A 23,496-nucleotide genomic window follows, 5' to 3' on the forward strand; every position below is an offset into this window, starting at 1 on the left:
CACATTTGAGTCTTCAGAGTCCTAGAGTCAAAACTTAAATCCACCTCCAACCACCAAATGCCTGTCATTAAACCATGTCTATTTGCAAACAAACAAAAGAAAAGAATTATAAGAAGATGTTTGTTTTTAATGAGCAATATGATTTTCTCAGTGAAAGGGAGATACATTAATATCAATGTATCCAAACAGTCACTGGTCACCTTCTAAATCTGTACAGCAGCACTCCCTCTCCTCCCACTCCCCCACTGCTCAGACCATCTGAATCCCTGACGACTGGTCTGTTTTTAGCTGTGCTGGATGGAGGCCTGGCACGGTGCGCGGGGGAGGCCGGACCAGTGGGGATGTCCTGGTGCAGTCTGTCCTACACTGTACGCTGGACTCCTGGCCATCCCATATTAATCAGATTTGCCGCAGCAGCCATATGTCCAAGCAGCATGATAAACCCCGGCTGCTACCTGGCACCCGCAGGACGCACTGTCAACACAGTGTGTATGTGTGTGTGTGTGTGTGTGTGTATGCGTGTCTGCATGGGTGTGTATATTTCACACATGACTTCTCCAGACACATTCCTTCAAAGATCTGTTGAGACATCAAAATGATATTGGAATATGTAATGCAGGTATTTTTTGTGGGTTTAGAAAAAAAAAAGCATGAATGAACAAGAGGGCATCAGAGGTAAACCTGAAGGAGGAGGAAGTCAGTTTTGGGCCAGGTGATCATTTGCCACAGTGTTTGGGAAATACATGGGGCTATGTACGTCACTACAACAGGAGAACTGGCACTATGGAAGTGCTTTAAAAAGAGGCTCATTCCTGTTTCCATCTGTCACCTTATGCTTAACAGCACATTATATATTTCATATTCTCACACGATTCAGCTCCAAAGGTGTCACATATTTTAGACACTGTTTATATCACACTGTGTAACAGCACTGTGGAGGAACTGGCCCTGCATTAGCACCGGTGACACGGATAGCAGGTTGGTGATCCAAAAAGCAACTGAATATCATTTCCTATCTGAAACTTTCTATTAAATTCCACAAAATAATTAAAAAATTTTATTCCACAATCCATAATTCATAACCAAACATCGCAAGAGGCAACACCAACACTTGTCAAACATGATTAACGATGTCTGTATCTTACACAGATTTAATTCCTCTCAGTGTCTCTGCCTGTAAATCAGACAACAATCACCAGTGAGCCCACTTGAAAGATTTGTGTCTGAGGTTTTTCAGGTATTTGAAAGTCACAGACAGAATTATTAGGGATAAAACTTTCTGGGATTCAAACAACTTTTTTATGAATGAGTCAAACATGGCTGTTAAACTGAAAATGGAAAAAAAAAACCTCAATACAGAGGACAAATAGTTCAAATGCTTTTAGATGAATAATCAGGGCAGATGTTGTTATTGCCATCTACTGTCTGCAAAAGGCAAGAAAAAAAAACTAATGCATCTCACACAACTGTGTACATCCTGCACAGGAAAGTAATTACTTTGAATGAGTAAAAATAATAACCATAAATCTACAAGAAAAAAAAAGTCCTATACTTAAGGTTGGATAAGCTTTAATGAAATGAAGCTTTAAGGTGACCTTTATATAATGCATGATTCATATACAGCACTGTGTAAACATGTTAGGCACTGTAGCTGTTTAGAGTCTTATCCATCACACTCTATCATCACGGAGGCATCTGACTGGTTCCAAATTCATTCTGTGGCATGACAACGAGCCCAAACATAAAGCAACGGTCGTAAAGATCTATCTTCAGCGACAAGAAAAACAAGGAGTTCTTGCAACAGATGGTCTGGCCCCCACAGAGCCCTGATCTCAACATCATCAAGTCCGTCTGGGATTACATGAAGACACTGAGACAGCCTAAATCCACAGAGGAACTGTGGCAGGTTCTCCAAGATGCTTGGAACAGCCTTCCTACCAAGTACCATGAGGAACTGTGCACAAGTGTACAGAGGAGAATGAGTGAAGAATGAGCAAGATAAATAAAAACTACTCATGGCATTATTTTTGAAAGCATCCTCATCCTTTATAGCATTTTTTACATGGGCCTAAAACCTTCACACGGCATTGCAGCTGCCAACTAAAGTGAGTTACAGAAAAAAAAAATGCTACAATGCATTCAAATCTAAATTCTTAAAATAGTTGGAGTGTATGAGTCTAAATGCTTTTGACAAAAGAACTCAGAAGTCTACGTTTCTAATGAGATTGTTCTATCAGAAATAATCTTATGGTGCAATAATATAACAAGAACACTTCCACCGTGTAAATAACCTAAATATATTTCAGTGCAACATTTCCTCTTAACAAAAGCCACCAAGACAGAACATTTTCACATATTACAGTCACTCAATTACACATAGGTAAACCCTTCTCCTCATCACCCACCCTCCCCTATGTCCCCCCCCCCCCCCATCTCGCCGCTCAACCCCCACCCCCTCACCCACCCACCCATCCATCCTTTACACTGACATACATCTGAGCAGGACCCTGCTGCACCTTTTGTCTTGGGCTCCCTCCTTTGTTAGCAGCTGGTGGACAGAGCAGCAGCCTGCAGCGGCAGGAGCAGCATCATGTGTACTTTACAGTGACAGTTTAATGACAACATACTGCAACACACCACATCAGATTTTTTCTTTGAATGAAGGACAGAAATTATGACATGTGATTTTATTCATTGTTTTGCTTTGCTTTTATTTGAATAAAGATGTTAAACCTTTTAATTTTTTTTTTTTTTTTTTTTTGGTGGGGGGGGGATAGTGGATGGAGGTGATTTTATTTTGAAAGTGTTGAATGTTACTGGTCGTTAGTGGTTTAAAAATTCGATCTTTTTAAAATCATGGTTACATTTTAAACATTTATTTTATTTTTTTAAAGAATATTATTAACTTTGAATTAACAAGTCTATCTATATATCTGTCTGTCTGTCTGTCTGTCTGTCTGTGTTGTTGTTGTTGTGTGTCTGGTTGAAGTGTGAAGCAGCATCATCACCACCAAAGTGAACTGCAGATAACCCCATGACGTGGCACACACAGTATGGAAAGCCCTATATAAAAATTCACGGTGCCCGCGTGCATCTTGGTGGTGGTCTGAGCCGCTGATAAGGCTTTGCAGGCTATCTGACTTCAGTCTAGATGAAGGATGAGCTTCTCAGACATAGACGTTGTCCATCCTGCTGATGCTCCCTCGTCTCATCGTAAACTCTTGTGCACCCTCTGGTGCTTGCTAGTCTCCCAAACTTCTTTGTGTAGCCTGCTTTGCAGATTGTCTTCCTTGTCTGTGTGGTTGCTCATTATTCAGAGACAGACGGATCTCAGGTCATCTGCAGCTGCAGCAAAGGAGAAGCAGGAAAGATGGCGATCATCCATTAGACCGACCGGGCGCACGCATGAAATACGAGGACAACTTTTGGGAGGATCGCTTGAGGAGAAGATTGTACCAGTGAGTTTTTTACCCCTCTTGCACTATATTTCCAGTTTCGCCAAGATTTCGGTCTGGGCTTTCAAGGTCTGCGAGAACGTCGCTATGGTAGATCATGGGATATAATTTGGAGAGCGCCTCGTGAATGACCTGGAAAGAGCTGATCCCCCCCCCGTTTTTCTCCTTATAGTCCAGGTCCAGCCGACTTGGGAGAGGAAGCTGGGGAGAGATTTTTTAGTCGGGTGGGCGCTCCGGCTGGCACCCATGCAGCCCAAAGTCAAGTGGGTCTTCTCGCTTCCCACTTAATATCCTAAACCAACCCCTAGCGCTTCCTTCGCTATGTCGCCCTTCGGGTTTGTTGTCAAAGTGACACAAGGAAATGGACGCGGCGGTTGTTAACCGAGGGCTCTGCCTTGCGTGTTTTCAAGCGGCACCGGAGCGGAGTGTTTTGTTATTCTGACATGTCTGGTCAGGGGAATTAACTGGCCCCGGCTCGTGCGTCCCCCCCACCCCCACCCCCCGTCTTCTCCTGGCTTGTGCGTTGTGTTGTTGCGCGTTAGCTTCATGGAGAAGCCATTGCACGGATTGCTCTCCTCTCCCAACCAGCCTCCATTAGCGACACAGAGGAGCTGGCATTAGCCCGCTGGTCCAGTCACACACACACACACACACACACACACACACACACATACATACACTCACACACTCACACACTCACCATGAAAGCCATGTCCAGTGTGAAGAGGCTATATGTGCTCCCTCCCCTTGCTCCTCTCAATTTTAAAAAAGAAACCTTATCTGGTGGCGATTTTGACTCGGGTTCTCCACAGGGTTGGAGCTAGATGTCTCTTGATGGTGGTGAAATGAATGTAAGCGCACTGTGGCTTTCTATATCTATTTAATTCTAATGTTTTGTTCTTGTTCTTGGTGCTTATTGCTACATTGTTATCCGCTTGCCCCCCCCCCCCGCACTGTTTGGATGCCTTGTTTGCTGTCACTGGTCTCAAGTCAGGTATGTCATACTAGTGTAAGGGCTTCACCATAAAATGGAGGAAAGCAGATGAGTCTCCAAGGAGAGCCCTGGAGTCAGACAGGCAGGATCCCTCACGCCAGAACAAAGGTTGTGTTCTTTAAAAGCTGATCAGCCACACAATCTCTTCTTCTCCTTCTTCTCCTTCTTCTTCTTCCTCTTCCTCTGCTGCTGCTTTTTCTGCTTTTTTCAGCTCCGAAGTTAAAGTCTGAGAGGAAGCAGAAGAACTCAGCAAAAAAAAAAAAAAAAAAAAAAAAAAAAGTGAGGCTGGATCAGTTAGTGGGTCTTTCAAGGTTAACGTCTGTGTTTTAACTCCATGAACTCGCAGCTTTCGTTTTTGTGTGTGCAGTTTACACACAACTTGGCTTGTACAATGTGTGGAACTTTGTGGACAGGAGTACATGTTTTTGTGTGACTGCGATGGCTGAGGGACACATGGATGAGATAGGAATTTTAATGCAGAATAATGCAGTGGGGTTTTCTTTGGGCCATGGAGGTAGTTAATGTTCAACAAAGTGGTCTCAACACAGACTAACACACACATTCTCTTTCTCTTCTGTTTGTGTGTGCATGTGTGTGAGAGTGAAGTAATGGCTGTTGCAGATAGTTTCTTAAAGGAAGTTCTCAAGATGATTCTTGTTTCCTTGTTTTGGATGACTTTTTTTGGTCAAAAAAGGGTTCAGCTGCTGTTATCTACACTGTTTGATGGCTGTGAATGCAAAAGTAAAGTGTTTGGTTTATATCATTTGTGGACTAATTAGCTACACAGGAGCTACTGGAGTTCTCTCAGTTTACTGGGAAGAACATGGGCCTGTTAAAGCAAGGTTAAACAGTGCTTATTTGGTGTTTCAAGTATGTTAAATTACTTTAAAAGTTATTCGGACTATTGGGTGAAGCTGTTGGTCATTTATTAACAAGCTCTATGTTGTAATGCGCTCTGTGTCCACTGCACAATCTTAGGTGACTTACACTCACATATTATATCCTAAAGGTGTCTGTTGACCAGCCTGTCAGGAGAGTGGAGGTGTGTTTGCAAGCTGTAGTGTGTTTCTGTGTGTAGCCTATGCGTGTGGCAGTTGCTGTGTGTGTGTGTGTGTGTGTGCGCGAGCATGGCTGTGTGCTACGCTCTGCAGTTCCGCTGGCCACTGTGTGAAATCTTGCTGACAAGGAGACTGTGAGCTTGACACACTGTGCTGCGACAATGCTGGGGCTGAGAAGAGCAATCAAAATGGTGGCGATGCTCCTTCTCTCCCTGGCGTGGCAGGGCAAACAGGTTCTCAAGGAGGAGCCGGCAGAGGACGGCCGCGCAGGAATCTGCTGCGGTCGACACATTTTGTCTCACAGACGGGTGCAATGGAAATAGTCTGTTGGTGGATGTTCTTCAAATGAGCCCGGTGATTTTAAACCTGGATGTGGTTGTGATGTGTGTGTATTTTTTTTTTTTTTTTTTTTAAAGAAAGCTCAGAGTCAACACAGATTGTCTCCGACACAGTGTGCTGTGTCTTTGCGCTCAGAGTTCCTGTTGTAACTTTCACAAGTCTTCAACACATTCCTGACTCTTTCTCCATTGTAAAGTGTATTCATGCTAGAGTAGTAGATAATCTGTGTGCTCAGGTTTTCAGTTCAGCTCCTCAGTTGAGGTCATGTGGGTCAGGGCTGTTTGCGTCTGCTGTGGCTTAGATGGCATTTCCACTGGTTTGTGTTATAGTAAACCAAGGCTGGATTACTAATAGGGCAAACGGGCAACTGCTCAGGGGCCCCCCAGACTCTCAGAGGCCACCAGACGTCCCCAGGTTCTCTGTGTGGCAATTACTTCATTTTAATTTGAATAATTACAGATTTGTCTGGTAATATACAGTGTAAATGTCAATTAAAAACTAAAAAGCACAGGGCCCTAAGGTGGCCCCTGAGAGCCTGTGTCTAAATTATAAAACTAAAAGGATTAGTTCATTAATTGATCATTTAATTGACAGAAAATTAATTGGCTTCAGTCATTTTTCAAGCCAAACATTTATCCGGCACCAGTTCTTCCAGCATGAGAATTTGCTGCTTTTAATTGTTTTGTATCACTGTAAACTGATATAACTACAATCTGTTGCTTTCCTTTATCATATAGTTTATTTGTAAACAGAATATCCTAGGAGTTTAGACAAAATAAGACAGTTGAATATGTCGACAACTGTGATGGGCAGTTCTCACTTTTTCGGGTCATTTTTCAGATATTTAGAATAGATTGATCGATTAATCACGAAGATAATCGGCTGATTTATCGATAATGCAAAGGATTATTAGTTGCAGCCCCCCTAATTAGAATTTAGTATCTTAGGTATCATGTAAACAATTACAATGGCTGTTGTTTGTCATCAATTTATAACAAACTAAGTGACACAGAGCACACCTGGGGCAGTAGATTATAGAAATTCTGTTCTGGTTTCTGGGGCTTGTGTGTTTTTGTGTGTCTACACAGCATTGAATTATTCACAGTGCCTTGCATCACGCTATAAGATACTGCACTATGTCAGACATTTAACACTAACATAAATATTTCTTCTTCTTTTTTTTTTTTTTTTACATTGACTCTTGTGGGTTTAATCGTAATTTCATGGTCCATAGTGTGACACACTAAATATTTGTACCATATCTTTTCTAGTGCTACCGAGGCCATCCAAAACCAACCTGGTTGAATTTTTACCTCTGCATAAAATATTTAATACACATTGTTGCTGCAGTTCAGCTTTAAGGTGACAGGGCAGAACTGAACTATGGTAGATATTACATAACTGGATTTTTGCAAGGTATTTCAGGATTACGCTAAAAAAGCTCGACAGAGAGGACAGAGGATTAAACAAGAGAGACTTCTGTGATGGTTTGAATGCTGGAAGGAAGTGGTTGTGAAGCTCATCACTCACCCTGATACTCTTTCTGTGTCTCTTGCACTCTCTCTCACACACACACATACACTAGTGCTTTCTCTCTCTCTCTTTCTCTCTCTCTCTCCCTCCCTCCGTCTTTCTCATTCACCCACTCACATTGGGTGATGCACTCCTCCATTCTTCTCTACCTGGGGCAGTGAAGAAGGCTAGGGAGGCGCACAAAAGCAAATTGAAATGCTCCAGTGAGTGCTTTCTTGACATGATGCATGGCTCATGAGATGCAGGCTGGCCCTGCTGCTACACTTGTAAGTCTGCTGAAACACACAGGCCCCACATCCACATCACTATAGTCATTACAGCAAGAAAAAAAACACTCTCACTGCTTGCTCTTGCAATTTTCTGACCTTCTACACTTCATAAACGTGTATGTCTCTCTGATTTAGCTGCAAGATTTGATACTGTTGGATTGTGTTTAAACCCACCATGATCAGCTGAATAATTTAATGCTGTGTAACTAGGTACAGGCCTGTTTGAAAAACCAAAAAGGCAAGATCATGTCAGGGTTTAAATGGAACAAGGAAGTGGCTTGCTAGAGGTGTCATTCCAGTTTCTGTTGTCAGTTGCCACGTTACACTGCTGCAGAACTGGTTCCTCCTCTCTGCTTTCCATCAGAACATCAACAGTTCAACGCTGCCTTTCCCCTCCTGGAAAAAAAATGCTTGTAGCTCAGACAGTTGTGTCTATCTTTCTCAGTCTTTTCGGCATGCATGTGTTAGGTATGTAGGGAGGCTGGACTTATAGAAAATGAAGACTTAAGTTATAGAGTGACCATGCTGATGAGACAGTTTGCCCAGTGAGATAAATTAAGCCATCTATACAGGGTCCTCAGGTTTCCAGCCTAAACTCAGGATTTATACCCCTCTCTAATAAGACACAGTGAACCAACTCTGTCAGCCTCAAGCTGCCTGTGGTGGAAAAAATCCTGAATTCTTTGGAGACGCCCGTTCCTTGGGCAGTGTGGTGCCACTGGACAAGGCCTTCATTGAGCAGGAACAGGAGTGGTCTTGTAGAAGGGATCCACACTGGCTCGGCCTACGAAGCAACAGAGCTGTCCAAGGACGATTAAATATTTAAGAGCTTGGAAAGGAGGTCTCAGTGGTAAGTTAATATTGATGGGTCTCTCATCTTTCCCTTCTCAAACTTGTTGAGTTGCCTCGAGAGGTCAGTTTGGCGAACCCAGAGAGGAACTTCACTTCTTCTCTTAGATAAGCTTACCAGTAGCTTTAAAAAGATTGACATCACACATTCGCCTTTCTGCGAGTGAACCGGACTGACTTTGACTTTTCAGCTCTTTCTTTTATTATTACTTCCTGTGTCCTCTTTTGGTCACTCTGAAATACTCCATCCTGACTAGCTTGTAACCTCACCCACTCTCTGTAACTGTAGTAACTGCCATGTCAGGCTTACAAGGAAGTCAGCATTGCAGTGTTTTCTGGCAGTTGTCCACTGAGCACCACTTATAAGAAACCCTTCAGTGCATCTCACAGCCTTTTCTTGCACTCTTTTTTTGGTGAATTGGTAGAATTAGATACTGCTGAGGAGTATTTTGATAGAGACAAGAAAAATGAAATCAAGGTTTTAGACTTTTTATTGAGATAAGAGCCTTCAGTGAAAAATGGTTTGAGAAGGAGGGACCATTTTTGCTAAAGTTTGGCATCTGGATTGCTTAATCTATGTAATTAGCTCACAGTTCTTCATACATGTTGTCTGGGATAAAACAGAATTAATCTGAGACAGCAGCAGATTGATTTATGTCAGGAAACAGTTTCCTAGGATAGTTGGGCTACACAGCTGCGTGGAATGTAAGGTTTCCTGGAGTAATTGTCCTTGTGGAAAAACACTTCCTGGTTTCTCTCCAAGATCTGTCCTTGGACATCCTTCACTTGCCCGACTCTCTAGTGGTGTTTATTTAGCCCATAAACCTGTGCATTTCAGTTGTTGGAGATCTGGATGAAACATTTTTTTCAGCCTTGTATGTCTTGCCTGCGAACATGTACGGTTTAGAGGTATAAATTGTGTGGAGCAGCGAGCACATTCGTTTTTTTTTCCTTTGCTGTAGCCTACTTGTGTACAGCACTTGATAGAATTCCTTTTCTCTGAATTTTTCTCTTCAAGCTCGAGGGAAGAAACCTCTTGAGAAAACCAAATATATCTACCTATTCCTTCCCATATAAAATTGTAAAAATAATCACGCCTAAGGCTATTAATTAAATTGTGCACTTAATCATTTTTGGATGGAATATTTAATAATGTTGCTGAGGGTTGCCCCAAGTTTTATCTTTTATGCTTTTCAGTGTAGAGAAAAACGATTTGAGCTCTCTCATAGAGGCACTAAAACATGTTTAGACCATGTCTGGCCACCTGGGCTACATTATAAACTACAGAGATGTAGAAACATCTTCCTAAAGTTTTTTGTGACAGTGTGGTCGAAAGCTCCATATTTAGATGCATAATCCTCAGATCTCTTCAGCTTGTGAAGAACATCAGAACCGCTTTCTAGGTGGCCATCTTTGCAGTGAGCAAAACCACACGTCTCACTTCTGCTTTTCGCTGACTGTCATGACAGTCTGCAGAGGAACCGTCAGGAGGGGAAGCTGCTTGCTCAGGTCTGCGCTCTTAAAGTTAAACACTTCCATCTGTGTAACAAGATAGCGGAGTGAGCAGAGGCAGCTCCACACTCAGCTGAGCAGGACAGTCAAAGACCTTGAGGAGCACAAAATGGTGGATGGCCATGCCACTGATACTCCAGCGTGATTGGCTGCGTCTCCTTGGCCACAGTGGGGCTGGCTGTGTGAAATGGAGTCCTCTGTGTGGAGCGTTGGCCCAGCCTCAGCTCTGATGCAGAAGATAATTCTGTCAGCCCCGAGAGAGAGAGGGAGAGAGGGAGAGAGGGAGAGAGAGAGAGAGAGAGAGCGCAGCCAAGTGATGTGACTATACTAAAAGAAGGTTGAGCAGTAGACTTCCAGAGAACTCAAGCCATGCATGTCTGCTTGCCTCCACTTCTTCTCCTCATGCAACCACTTGATTTCCTGGGTTCTGACTTGTGTTATTAACTGCATTTTTCATTCAGTGCTTTTTGCATTGAGCAAGCTTGCAGTGGCCAGAAAAAAAAGATCAGCCAGGATGAAAAGGTTTATTTTTTGGTATTGTTAACAGGAGTGAGGAGAGTGACTATGTATGGGTATTCATTATCTAACCTTCACACCCAGCAGGCTTTAGCCGAGGGATTTACCAGCTCCCTGTTTTGTTGCTTTGTGAAAATTTCAGGCTTGAAGGTCACATAACTATCTCTGAAGGCTCATGATTAAAACGTAAATGCAGGAGATGTAAAAAAAAAAAAAAATGAGTGTAAGGGCTACATTTTGAATGGGCAAAGTTTTTTTTTTTTTTTTTTTTTTTTTTAAGGTGAGTTTTCACCATGACAACCTGAAGACAGTAGCCTCACGGAAGATGGCTATTAATGCTTGTCTTCCCTTAATCTGCTTGGTCATTATCTTCAGTGCAAAAGAGGCCAAATGTTGCTACTGAGTGCTCTCTGTTGCAGCCGTCCCCCTTTTCAGGAGGAACAATCTGAGCCCTTTGCTGAACACAAAGGCTACCCTTGGAGCAAGGTTACTTGTACCATGATGATGGCCAGCTTCTTTTATTTTTTTTTCTGTGCAGCTTTAGAGAGAAACATGGAATTAGAAAGTTGGATGTCTTGGATTGAGAAAGGAAATGTCTCGGTTTGCACAGAAAGATTTTAAGGAGAAGACTGAGTGCAGTGATATTAAGTATTAAAGGCTGTCTGACTGAGTGGGTGATGTCAGGTAACCATCTGTCAGAGAGAGACAGGCTGACACAGGCACTGTCTGACCTTGCAGTATGGACGACCCAGACATAAAGTAGAAAATTATCATCTCTTCCTGGGATTAGAGTTGCAACTGAAAGTCATGTTAATGGCATTCCTCTCTCCCTCTTTCAGCTTCTGTCTTTCTTTTTGAAGTGAGGACTTGCTTGAAGGCCTCAGTCAGCAGAATACTTTGAGGTCCAAAGATCAAAATCCCTCAATCCTCTAGGCTCTGCTCATTGTCCTTTATTACTGAGGTGGCACATGTTCATATCCTGTAATGCATTAACTTTGATGTTGAATCAGATGATATCTCAAGATATTGTTGAGTAAACCAGTTCTAAGGGCAGTACGGACATGTAAATGTTCATTCAGTGACACAGTTAAAAAAAGGAACCTGTTCTGCATCTCCCTGCTTCATTTGGTTCCATTAAACCTGCATTCAGTCGGCTTAAAAGGATGGTGGTAAGCCTACATGAACTTCTCCTTTACCCAGAATCCTTAAGGGTTGCTTGGGCCTGCTGCAGCGTGGTGTTTCTCCTTCCTTTTTTTTTTTAACGCCCTCTGAATGTGACACCAGTGAAGGTCAGGCTACAGACAGATCAGCAAAGCTTGCTGGATTGCAGCGTCTGAAAGGCTCTGCACCTGTATTTACCAGTCCTCTGAGACAATCTGGGATTACTGAGCTGGTTTCACAAAAAAAAAACCACACATTTTCTTTCTCATTCATTCAGTTAAAGTAATCAGTAAAAGAAAGTTAAACACAAAAGGCTACTGTTTGTATTCCCTCCGTGGTAAGAGTGGGTAAACAGTTCAGTTGCATAAGTATGCGCATACCTCAATAATTTGGGGTTGTAATAGTTTTGAGATTCAATTAGTTGCATTGAAAATCATGAAGTGAGCTAATGTTGCACAAATTAACTGCCCTGTTTCTAATTAGATCAAGTAAAACTAGATTTTAAGTGAATGTCAAAGGGGCCAATGCGACATTTTCGAGATGTTACAGCTGAAAGTCTCAGATTAGGAAAAGGAAAGAAAATAAAATTAGATTTAAGACCCTTGACATTTTTTCTGGAACATAGTAAACACAAACTTGAAGACTTTGAGGAATTATGGCACCATCAGGACCTTATCTAGATCAGGTCATCTTTCTATGATAGATGTTCATGTAAAGAGGAAGCTCTAAAAGAAAAACTAACAAGAGGTCAACAGCAAACTAAAAATAACTGATGGACTGTATAGCAGAGTCAATCCACAACATACACTTTTGTGAGTTTTATGTGTTCTGCATACTTCTAAACTGAGCAGTAGGGCAACAACCTAAAGACAAAATCTCACTAAGAGCACATGTTCATTTTGCAAGAATGTGGTTGATTCCCATGACAGGAAATGGAACTTGTGATCTGATGAAACTAAGGTAGACGGTTTTGATCTTAATTCCTAAATACAGAGCAATGACACATCAAGCACAGTCATCAAGTCATCGCCTTAAAGACAGTGCTTACTGTAAAGCAAGGTTTAAAAAAAGTTAAAAAGGAGTCTCATATTTTATTTTGGCTGAAAAGTGTCTAACAGCAAGTTAACCCAGTGGCTTCAGGAAGTATTCAGACCCTTTGCCATCCAGTACATAATGACAGAGTGAAAACTTCTTTTCAGAAAGGTTTTGCAAATTAGTTAAAAATCAAAAACTGAAATCTCTCATTTACAGACACATAAAGTATTCAGACATTTTGCTGTTTGCTTTAACTGTCTCTGAGATGTGTCTGGAGTTCACCTGTGGCAAATTGAATTAATTGGACATACACAGGAGACTGTAGACCTCCATGATAAAATTGTGGTGAGGCATAGATTGGGGCATGGGTATAAAACCATTTCTGAGGCACAGTGGCATTAATAATGTTGAAATGGAAGAATTTTGGAACCACAAAGACTCTTCGTAGACATCAGGCCAAACTCATTAACCGTTCAGGTAGATGACCAAAAACCATTCACTTTAATAGAACTTTAGAAGTCCTCTGCAGAGATGGGAGAACCTACCTCAAGGACAGCCATTTCAGCACTTCCCATCCAATCTGATGGCGTTTGAGAGGACCTGTCAGGAAGAATGGGATAAACTGGCCAAATCCAGGTGTGCAAAGCTTGTAGAGACTTGTCCAAGACTTGAAGCTGCAATTGCTGCCAAAGGGGTAGCACAAAGTACTGAATTAAGGGTATGAATACTGCGAAATGAGAGTTAACAGTTTTTTATTTTTAATGAATTTGCAAAAATGTCTAAAAGCATGTGTTCACTTTGTCATTATAGGTTCTTGAGTCCAGATTTATGGGCAAAAATAGAAGTTTTATCCATTTACAATTAAATCTGCAACACAGTGAAGTGTGCAAAGACTGAAGGGGTCCGAATACTTTCTGAAGCCACTGTAGTTTAACAGCAGCACAAGTTAAGAGGTCAGAGAGACTTGGAGCTTATGATGGAGTACTAGAAGAATGTTTCTGGTCAAGGCCGTTCGCTGGTTAATGGTTGACCTACTTTTTTGAATGCCATATGCTTCCTGAAACAGATTTGCTGTCAGATTAAAGCCAGCCTTTTTTAATCAGGTGGCTGATAGTATCTCATGACAATGTTGATGATTTTATCCACTCTCAGAGACATTTTGAACTTTTGGCCTTGGTTGGTTAATTTGTTATTAATATAATATAGTTTAAGCATTACCATGATGAGGATCCAAATGTGTAGCTACATATCTGGTGCTTTAGTTTGAAAGATGATGCCACTGAATCAGCCATTTTTATTTATCATGTTAATCTAGAACAAAAACTGAAACAATCCATTAAAGAGTTATCATCAGAGTTTGAAAGTACCCTAAAGTCTGGGTTTAATCTCAGCTTAAAATATATTGTAAGCTGAAATGTATGTGTATACAGGGAAGGGTGTGATGGCATTGTTGTTGTATTTCCAGCTCTAGTTCAGTCTTCTCTGTCGCACTTAATGCCATTCCCATCCCTTTCATTCCATTCCAGCAGATGTCTGATGAATGTTATGACAAAACGCTCATACTGAACATTATTGATTCCTCACATCTCCTCTGAAAAGGCCCGGTCCATTGATCGGCCAGGTGGGATCGATGTCTCATCTCTGTGTATTCAGTCTTCCTCAAATGAGTAGCACCATGTGATCATTTAAGGAAGCTCTCTGCTCTGATCACAGACAGGGAGGGGTGAGGTCACTGTCCAGCTCACTGTTGTTGTTGTTATCACAAAGGACCTGCGACACAGTTGCAATGAAACAGATATGCTCATCAAGACTACACAAGATCAGTCTGTCAATTTCAGGTGGTTAGATTGCAGTACTGTAAATTAATTCCAGTGTCAGGGATCTGTTAGATTAAAGTGGGTCATAAACATATTATTACACATTTAAGTGCATGTACAATGATCAAGGTGTTACAGGCCAAAGTGACAGCCCCCACTACTGCTGCAAAATGATTTTTTGGTTATATTTAGGGTTCATTATTTTTATTTATCTGTTAAAATATTATCTGGTTAAAGTCAGAAATTTCAACATCAATAATTTAAAAACACCAGGGTTGGTTTGCGGGAGATTGTGATTGGCAGCTGTCACTATTTTCTGACCTCTTATGGACTAAATGGGAAATCAGTGAATTATTTTATTTTATTTTTTTACTTTGTAGTCATCCACTTATCTCCTCACTGTTCTTCATTATCTGAGCTCTCCTCGTTGCATGAAGACCCTGTTTACTGTAAACCTCAGTGTTTTCTTGTAGCAGGGAATCCAACGCTTTTGGCTGCCAGGTGACGTAACATTGGTTTGAAAATAAGTTTAGATCAATCTGCTTTTTATAAAAATGATGAGTATTAGCACTTACATACCTCCACTTTACATGCTTACTGATAAAATATGAGAGTACCATGCACTGCTTTGGTTGTATCTGTCAATATGTTGTTCTTTGCTGAAAGGATGAGGCAGCAGCACAGTATTGGACTATGAAGGTCAGTCAGGTCGGACCAGCTTTTCTCTTTTGAACCAGTGTTGTTATCTGCCACAGTGCCGATAGATAAAAGCCCAACTGTGAGCCAACAAGGGTGTCAGCTGCACGCAGGCCAAAGAATCGCTACAAACCAGACACTGTTATTTTGGCTGGCTTGCATTTGAGGGCACCATTCCTAATCTGAACCAAAATAACTTCTAAAGCATGTATTAAGAAATTCTTGGGAGATCCTTTTTAGGGAATTATGCTCTGTGACATATTCAGACCCCTTGGCTTTAATGTGTGTTCTGAGACCTTTCAGGTGAGGCTAAGCCATGGAAAATCCAAGACAAGTTGACGCTGGCGCTCTGCACTGTGTGTATTCGAGGTGGTGATGGTGCTCGGTGACTGTGTGCATGTGCGTGTGTGTAATCTGTCTCGACTGAATGTTTTTTGTGCATGGCAGTGAATTTAGGTGCATGCACAAATGGCTGCATGTTAGCAGATAGTACAAATGTTAATTATGCTTCCTCAGCACCCTTTGGCTGTGGTTCTGGGGCTTGTAGCAGCCCTGTGACTGTTCACCATAAGTAATACAACAGGAAGGAGCTTAAATTATATCATAAATGTGTCTGGGCCCCAAAACACTGTTAACAATATGATGTTTTATTTAAGTGGAGTGTGCATGCTGACATACCATTGTTTTTTTTTTTGTTTGTTTTTTTTTATATGGTGAACATGTTTCCAGCATTATAATATTAATTTGGAGTCATGCTTTTGTCCATCTGAATTAAAAGTCTAGTATTCACTCTCTATTAGCCCCTTTTTTGGTCCCTACCAACTCCTGAAGGAAACATCTGACTCTTTAGCTGCTAAATGCTTCAGCAGCGTTCATCAACTAATCACTAACTGTGTCTGTCTGCTGTTTGGTGTTGAGCAGTTGGCCTGCAGTGGGTTTTTAGAGTTTTTTCTTTTAAAACAGGTGCCTATTGTAGTAAGAACTTTGCTAGGAGAGCAGTGAGAGTTAATCAAAACAGTATATCTGCTTGCCACACAGCTTAATAATGACCTGAAATTTGCTATAGGGCACCATAAAGCCAAGGGGAGCTTTTATGGCCATTGTTTTTGGGCATTTTGTTGACAATGAAAAATCAATTAAACCAGGAAATAATCTTGAGATCAATAATCAAAATAATCATTAGTTGCAGCCCTAGGTGGCATGAACTTTACACAGATATGGTACTGTTTTATGTATTTACTCCGTGACACCACAAAACTACTTTCTGCAATGTTTATAAAATAAAATATTGGAACTGCCATAGCTAGAGGTATTTTTGAAATAATGATTTAATAAACAGTTAGATGTCAGACAGTTAGACAATTAGACATGGTTAATGACGTTGAGATTGCTGTTGTCACACCTATTTTGGACCTTTTAATCATTTCTAATATAGTTATAATCCTCTCAAGCCTCACAGTCCTCTCTGTTACAAATTTAACACTCATTTCAGCATGTTGAAGTTTTCTCAATTCTACTCAGGATCAAAATTTGAAATGTTCTATCAGAAATGACAGTGTAGTTTTCACATTGCTTAGACATCTTTTACAGTTAAAGTGGAGGTAGTGATACATGCTACAAAAACAGACTAGACAACTACTCAGGATACTAAAATGTTTATGTCTCTTTTCTTTGTGTGCCTAACCAACAGTGCAGAACTGTGTTAATTCACTGTGCAAATGTTGTTTCATGAACTTGAAAACATAAAGGGAAATAAACAGTAGTCGTGGCATGTGCAAAAGTTTGGGCAAATAGTTCAGTCAGCACTTAATAACCTCCCTGTTGTTTCTTGACTCACTGCAGGACATTTGCATCCAGAGTTTGCTGATATTTAATGGAATCCATTCCTCCATCTATCTGCAATGCTTCCTGCGCCACTGGCTGCCACATAACCCCACAGCACAATATTTCCATCCCCATGCTTAACAGCTGGCGAGGTGTTCTCTTCATCAAATGCTGCTTCTTTTTTTTCTCCAAATACACCTTTGGTTATTGTCGCCAAAAAGCTTAATTATGCATACTCAACAACGTAAGCTTTCCTTTTGATGACTCCTCCATTTATGCCCTGTTTGTGCATTGTGCAGTGGACACATGCCCCACCACTCCTGTGTCAGGCGAACCTGCTGGTCCATTGTAGTCTCACGGGGGTTTTCCTTTGCCGTTCTACCCAGCAGACTTTAGATGCTGTATCTGGGTTTTCATGGTGCTCCAGATCTTGTCTTGACTTCCACAGACTTCCCAGCTTAACTGCCATTTCTTAATTTCTTAATCACATTTCAGGCAGTGGAAATTTCAGGCTGGAAACGTGTTGATATCTTTTTATAGCCTCCCCTGCTTTGTAGGCATCAGTTACAGTGGCTACAGAAAATATTCAGACCCTCTGACTCTGCACACTTTACTGTGTTGTGTGATGAAATTGAGTCTACACTCAATAATCCAAAATGACAAAGTGACATTTCTTTTTTTTTTTTTTTTTTTTTTTTTTTTAGAAATGTTTCCAAATGTGCTAAAAATCAAAAACTGAAATCTCTCATTTACAAAACTATTCAGACTCTTAATTCAGTACTTTGTAGAAGCCCCTCTGGTAGCAATTCTAACTTTGAATCTTCTTGAGCAAGTCTCTACAAGCTTTGCACACCTGGATATCAGGTGTCGTCATAAATACTGTTTATCCTCAACTGTCCATCCCCATATTAGGCGCCAAATTAAGTCTGTCCAATTAAAAATGTTGTATGATTAGAAAACTGGTGTCCATTTATATCTCCAGGGGGCTTTTTTTGTGCCTAGATGACTGTCAGTCTACAACATGCTGTAATATTGTAACTGTGATATTGCAGGTTATCTGTCTGTAAACCAGTACAATGGAAAATTATCTTATTGATCGGCTCTAATACCACTCTAAATCTTACACCTAATGATGCAGTCACCAGGTGTAGGATGAGCACAAAAAAACTTTGACTTTGAAACCAAAGCCTTACCTCATTTTTCTCTGGTTTCAAAGTCTCTCAGTTGTATCTGGTAAAGAGAATGATTAAAGGTTTGGTGCCAAAATAAATATTTCTTGCTGCTGCTTGACTTGGCCCATACTTGCATCAGCAGATGTTGGATTTCAGTAGAATGATTGAGCCTTCAGATACAAAGCTTTTGAAAGGCTGCAGAGAGGTTTGTCATTCTGTGATAAAGACAGGTATTTTTGAAAATCAGCTAAGAGGTCCTTAAGTTGTTAAGAAATCAAAATGAGTGCAATTCAGGAGCAATGTGATAAATGATTAAAGAAATAAATAACACAAGATATAACATTTCTTTAATACCTCTGACTAAATGTATTCCATTCATTCAATACTTCACTCATTCATGATTCACTTCTACTTGCTTGATTTCTTTAGTTTTGAAAACAATATAACAGCTGACCTTTAAGAACCTTTACTCTACCCGTAATGACCATTAATAAATAGTGTAGGTTAATTTAATGATAAAATTATACTGTAAGGGATTGGTCTCTAAATCAGATTTTTCTCTTTGTAGTAATCCTTACACATGCATTTCTAGAAACTCTTTATTTTGACTAAATATCATCGCATAGATCCAGAGACACGTAGGCAGATTTGGCGCATTCGGGAAAAACAGGTTGTGCTGTTAAATGTTTACTAAACTTAAAACAAAAAGTGAGAGGACAGGGGGGTGGGTGGGCAAGCTTGAACACAGCATGGGAACGACAATATCCCAGGAAGAGAGCCAATGGAAAAAATAGCAGTTTAATAGTTAGAATTAAATTAAAGATCAAGTGTTATTAGTTCCATATATGTTTAACTGATCCCTGACAACAACATCTTTAGTCAGACTAAACAGGTAATCTAAAAGTGTCACCACAGTCCACCATTTTTCTTTAAATCAGTTTTTAGAATCAATACAATGTAAAAATCAACAGAAAGGAAACATTCGTTAGTTGTGACCCTGCTTCAGTGTACCTGACATGCCTGCAGCTGCTTCACAGTAAAAGCCTGTTATTGCTGCCAGGATTGTACTAATTTAAATTTGACTCTGGCTTTCAGTTCCATCAGTTTCTATAGAAAAGCAGTACCTCATGCTGCTTTAATCTCTCTAAAAGATACCTTCTCTTTCAAACATATTATTGTAAAAGTTATGCAATTAACCGCTCATTGTCATATTCACTCTTTTTGACCAAATGTATTATTGCCTTATACTCTTCGATGAGTTCTTTTATTACAGTGTCCTGTTTCATGGCAGACAGTGTCTAAAAGTGGAATTATGTGTCCTAAAGACAGGTGTATATTATTACAATTATGAAAACTGAGAAATGGAAAAGGCACTGATATTTAGGCATTTATGTGATTGCTGTAATTGTAAAAACTGCCTGATTACAGAATCTTTAATTTAATTGTTTGAACAGAGAGCCAGTGTGCCAGCACGCAAAAGCTGCTGGCTACAAACCTGTTCGCTTTGCCATAGTGGTGTGTGCCACATGTCTCATCTTTCATGATTGATTTATGATATATTAATCATCCTGAATCAATGTAAACAAACCTCAGTGGCACCAAACTTGTACCGGTGAGGTGTACTGCTATCCAGATCTGATATGTGGTTTTGAAGCCAGGTTTTGCTGTTTTGTGTACTACCTTCTAAAGTTTATGGTTGTACTGAGATCTGATACTTGTTGTCATTGGCATGGTTTTTCTGAGCCACAAATAATAATTTCCTACTCAGAAGTTTCTGTTTTTATAATGTAATGATTTATCATATACTTACTTGTTATACTAAAGTTCAGTTGGATTGTTCCATTCCACCTACGTGATCTGTGAAAGTTTGCCTCATAAATCTCCATAAACATCTGTATAGAGCAGGTGGACATATGAATACAACAAGTGTCCTACCACTTATGTCAAGCTTTTTTTGTTGACTGTGTTATAAAGGTGCCGTTTTAACTCCCTGGTCAATTCGAGGCTGTAATATGCGGCATTTCTGTGTTGGATTGCACAATGATATGCACTGTGTGTTATTTGTGTATGAGCAATGGCTAAGCACACTATCAGATCCGGTGTGTTGAGTTCTCCTGTGCTGCTGACATCAGAGGATGGGAGTAGCCATCTTGATCTCCAGCTCTCTATCTCCTGTTTGTGCAAGAGGCCAAATTCTCGCCGGTCCTGTGACGCAATGCTTCTCTGCTCTTCTGCAGGCACAATGAGATCTTTCTCTGCTCTCTTTCTGAGTGAACCTGGTGAACACAGTGGGCTAAAGAGATCTGAATTTGAAGTATTATGCAGTTACCTCTGCAATTCTCCCTCTCTCTCTTGCTCTCTTTTATAACTTTCTTGAAACTAAAAATGTATTGATTTTCCTCTGATGTTGTCATCTCATCTCTGCAAAAATCAATTTCCATGGCTCTGGCTACCTGCTGTTATTGCCACTGTATTTTTCCTTTAAAAAGCAGGCTGTCATTTTCAATCAATGGAACATTAATTATTGAGCCTGCGCAGGTTGACAAGATGCATGTCCCGTCTTGTTTGCCAGATAAATTATCTGTAGCCAGGATGCTGGCTTTATAATAATGTAACACATCCGTGGAGTTTTGTCTCCCTGACGGCATGAGATGGTAGCACTAACCAACAGTTAAGGACAAAACCTCTGTACTCCTAATCAGCTTAATGCTGGCTTATTCAAAGGCCCTCTTTCAGACAGAGCAGCTGCTGTCAGCCAGTTTGAGTAGAGGGTGTGACTGCTGGCAGAGCTCACCGATGCAGAGAGACCGGTTGGTGATTAACAAATGTCAGTAGACTTTGGAATCTGGGGAGCCCAGTCTGATGGCTTTGTCCTCTGTTGCTCACCACTGAAGGTCTTCCAGGTGGCTCCGTCATGCCTCCCTTCTCCTCCCACCCTTCCCCTCCAGGCCTGCTCTCCCCTTCTGCTCCTCTCTGCCCCCTCTCTCGTCTTCTCCTCAGGGCTCAGGGTTGCAGAGCTCTGAGATAAAGAAGTTCAGACATGCCTCACATTTTTAGACCCCCTTGTGGAAAGTAGTTGGCAGCTCCTACAAAACACATTTGCTGTATTTCTCCCCACAAAAGTGGTGGTGCCTGCCGCTCACTCTGACCTATTCTGTCTTTCTTTGGAGCGGGGGATTCTAGCATTTCTCTGAAAATCTCTTGATGTGAGAGATAATGTCCCTGAGAAATGAAAGGACTAGGCAAAGTCAGGCTGGCAAGAGAGTGAGATGTTTTCTGCTGAGCAGTGTGGGCAGAGGGCTTGGGTACAGTACTGTACATCTGGCAGATAGATTTCTGTCAGCAGCTCTCCAGTGACAGGCTGCCTGCCTTTGAGGAAGAGGATCAGATCTGCGGGTCCATGTTGTGTGCTGGCTGAACACCTAAGCGCACATAGTCAGCTCCTAAAATGGCTGCCCTTGAAGCTCAGCTCAGAGGAGGATCTGAACAGCTCAGTCGCTGCCTGTTAGAGCCCCAGCTGACTAGATGAAAGCAGTTACACAATCTCACCCATTAACTTGGTGTGGCGCAGGGACCGGCTGAAAAGACACAGCCAATTCTAAGGCAGATGGTGGTTGTGTAGGAGGCTTTTTTTTTTTCCTCTCCTCTTCCCCGGGCATTCCTCTCCCCTCCTTCTCCGAAAAGGATTCTCTTGATATCCATGTCAAGGAACCTGGCATTAGGAGGCAACTTTGTTCAAAACTGAAGTGAACTGCCAAGAGAGCAGGGTGGGGCCCCGTGGTGAGGTTGTAACCTGACCCTGAACAACAATGGATCCCCTGGTTGCTCAGGGACATACTGGCAGCTTGGCCGGCTCACATGGAGCTTTCCACTGGCTGGCCAGTTGGGTGTGGGAAGCAGGGCGGGATTCCCAACTGTCTCTGGCTGGAGCTCACTTGAAATTTCTTGGTTTCAGTATCCAGACCAGTGGACTGTATTTCATAGTGGTATTGAAGCTATATCTAATTTCTCTGATGAAATCAAAGCTGACTTTGTAACCAGTATCTATTTTTTCAGTTAACAGTTTTGCATAATTGGCCTCAATGGTTTTTCTTGTGGAAAGAAATTGCTCTGGAAAGATGCTTTCAGATGCTTCCTTGTTCCTTGTTAGCAATCAAGTTAAAACAAGTATTCATTTTCTCCAGGTTAAACTCTTTCAAGTATTGGCTAAAATATAAATTTATCCAATTAAGTATTATACTCCACAACATTGTTGGACTCATGATGTACAGCAGAAAGCAGAAAAAGAGATATCATCTTTGCTGTTCCACACCAATAGTTTGGTGAGACATTCAGGTGTGTTATGCTAGTTTTGTCAAATGAAGCCTCGAGCTGCTAGCCTCAACCTGAGATAAGGATCAGGCTACAACTCCACACCACCAGGTTTTTTTTCTCAGTTTCAAACCTCTAGTCTTCAGCCCCAGCTGACACTGACTCAAGTGACATCACTTGAGGCACTTTATTAGACTTTGCGCTGCTCCCTCTGGAGCCACAAAAGGATTTGGGCAACTTTTATATGACTTGTGAGCAGACTTTGATGTGTGCAGTCAAGACAGTTTTACCCAAAGTTCGGAGTTGGCCATGTCAGCGTACATGTTATATTAATTTAATTTAAAAAATCATCAGACAAACTGAAAAATCTGCAGGGCCAAAGGGAATATAGAGCGCAAGAGGCTTATATGGTGTGTTATATTTCCATTTAAATCATTGACCTTTACCTATTTGCATACTTAATTAACCTGCTTATTGACTTGTTTTAATATTATGCACAGTAATATAGTAGTGTGTAATATTTATGTAATATTTTTTCCCTGTTAGAGTTATCTAACAGTATACAATGTCAGGATTTTAAAAAATAATGATGAGTTCTATAAAGATTAATGCCCAAATGTAAAAAAAACATACTGGTGCCACTCTTGCTCACTCATGCTGCCAAATATAACTTAATTAGAATCCTTTTTCAGAATATAATTTTAAGAGGCATAAATTGAAGCACTGAGTGTTGATTATGGTAGTGGTATACAATGAAGCATTGATACACCTTCTTATCATTTATTATTATTTTATCATTGTCATGAAATTATTTATTTGGGTATTACTACAGCCATTGATTCATATCGTTTGGCAGTTCAGCAAGAATATAAAGAGAACTGACTTAGTCAGAGTCTAGACATGAACTGTGATGTATTGTGGTGTAGACTTTCTTTTATTAAGAACAATGGATCTA

The 23,496-nt window shown here is 40.9% G+C and overlaps 1 protein-coding gene and 1 long non-coding RNA gene across 2 annotated transcripts in view; one reads left to right on the forward strand and one right to left on the reverse strand.

The window, feature by feature from the left end:
* Positions 1–2,682: 2,682 nt before the first annotated feature.
* LOC127142812 (uncharacterized) lies at positions 2,683–4,213 on the reverse strand. The gene is made up of 2 exons (XR_007813885.1): positions 4,156–4,213; positions 2,683–3,345 (listed from the first exon to the last, which is right to left on the reverse strand). It is a non-coding gene; the product is annotated as an uncharacterized LOC127142812 (long non-coding RNA).
* The window catches only part of znf462 (zinc finger protein 462), a 47,359-nt gene continuing 28,038 nt past the window's right edge, over positions 4,176–23,496 (forward strand). The window contains 1 exon segment of the mRNA XM_018662375.2: positions 4,176–4,306. The gene's annotated coding sequence lies outside the window, so the exon portion shown is untranslated.

Source organism: Lates calcarifer, linkage group LG9 (genome assembly GCF_001640805.2).
Source record: "Lates calcarifer isolate ASB-BC8 linkage group LG9, TLL_Latcal_v3, whole genome shotgun sequence".
In the NCBI taxonomy this organism is placed as follows: domain Eukaryota; kingdom Metazoa; phylum Chordata; class Actinopteri; family Centropomidae; genus Lates; species Lates calcarifer.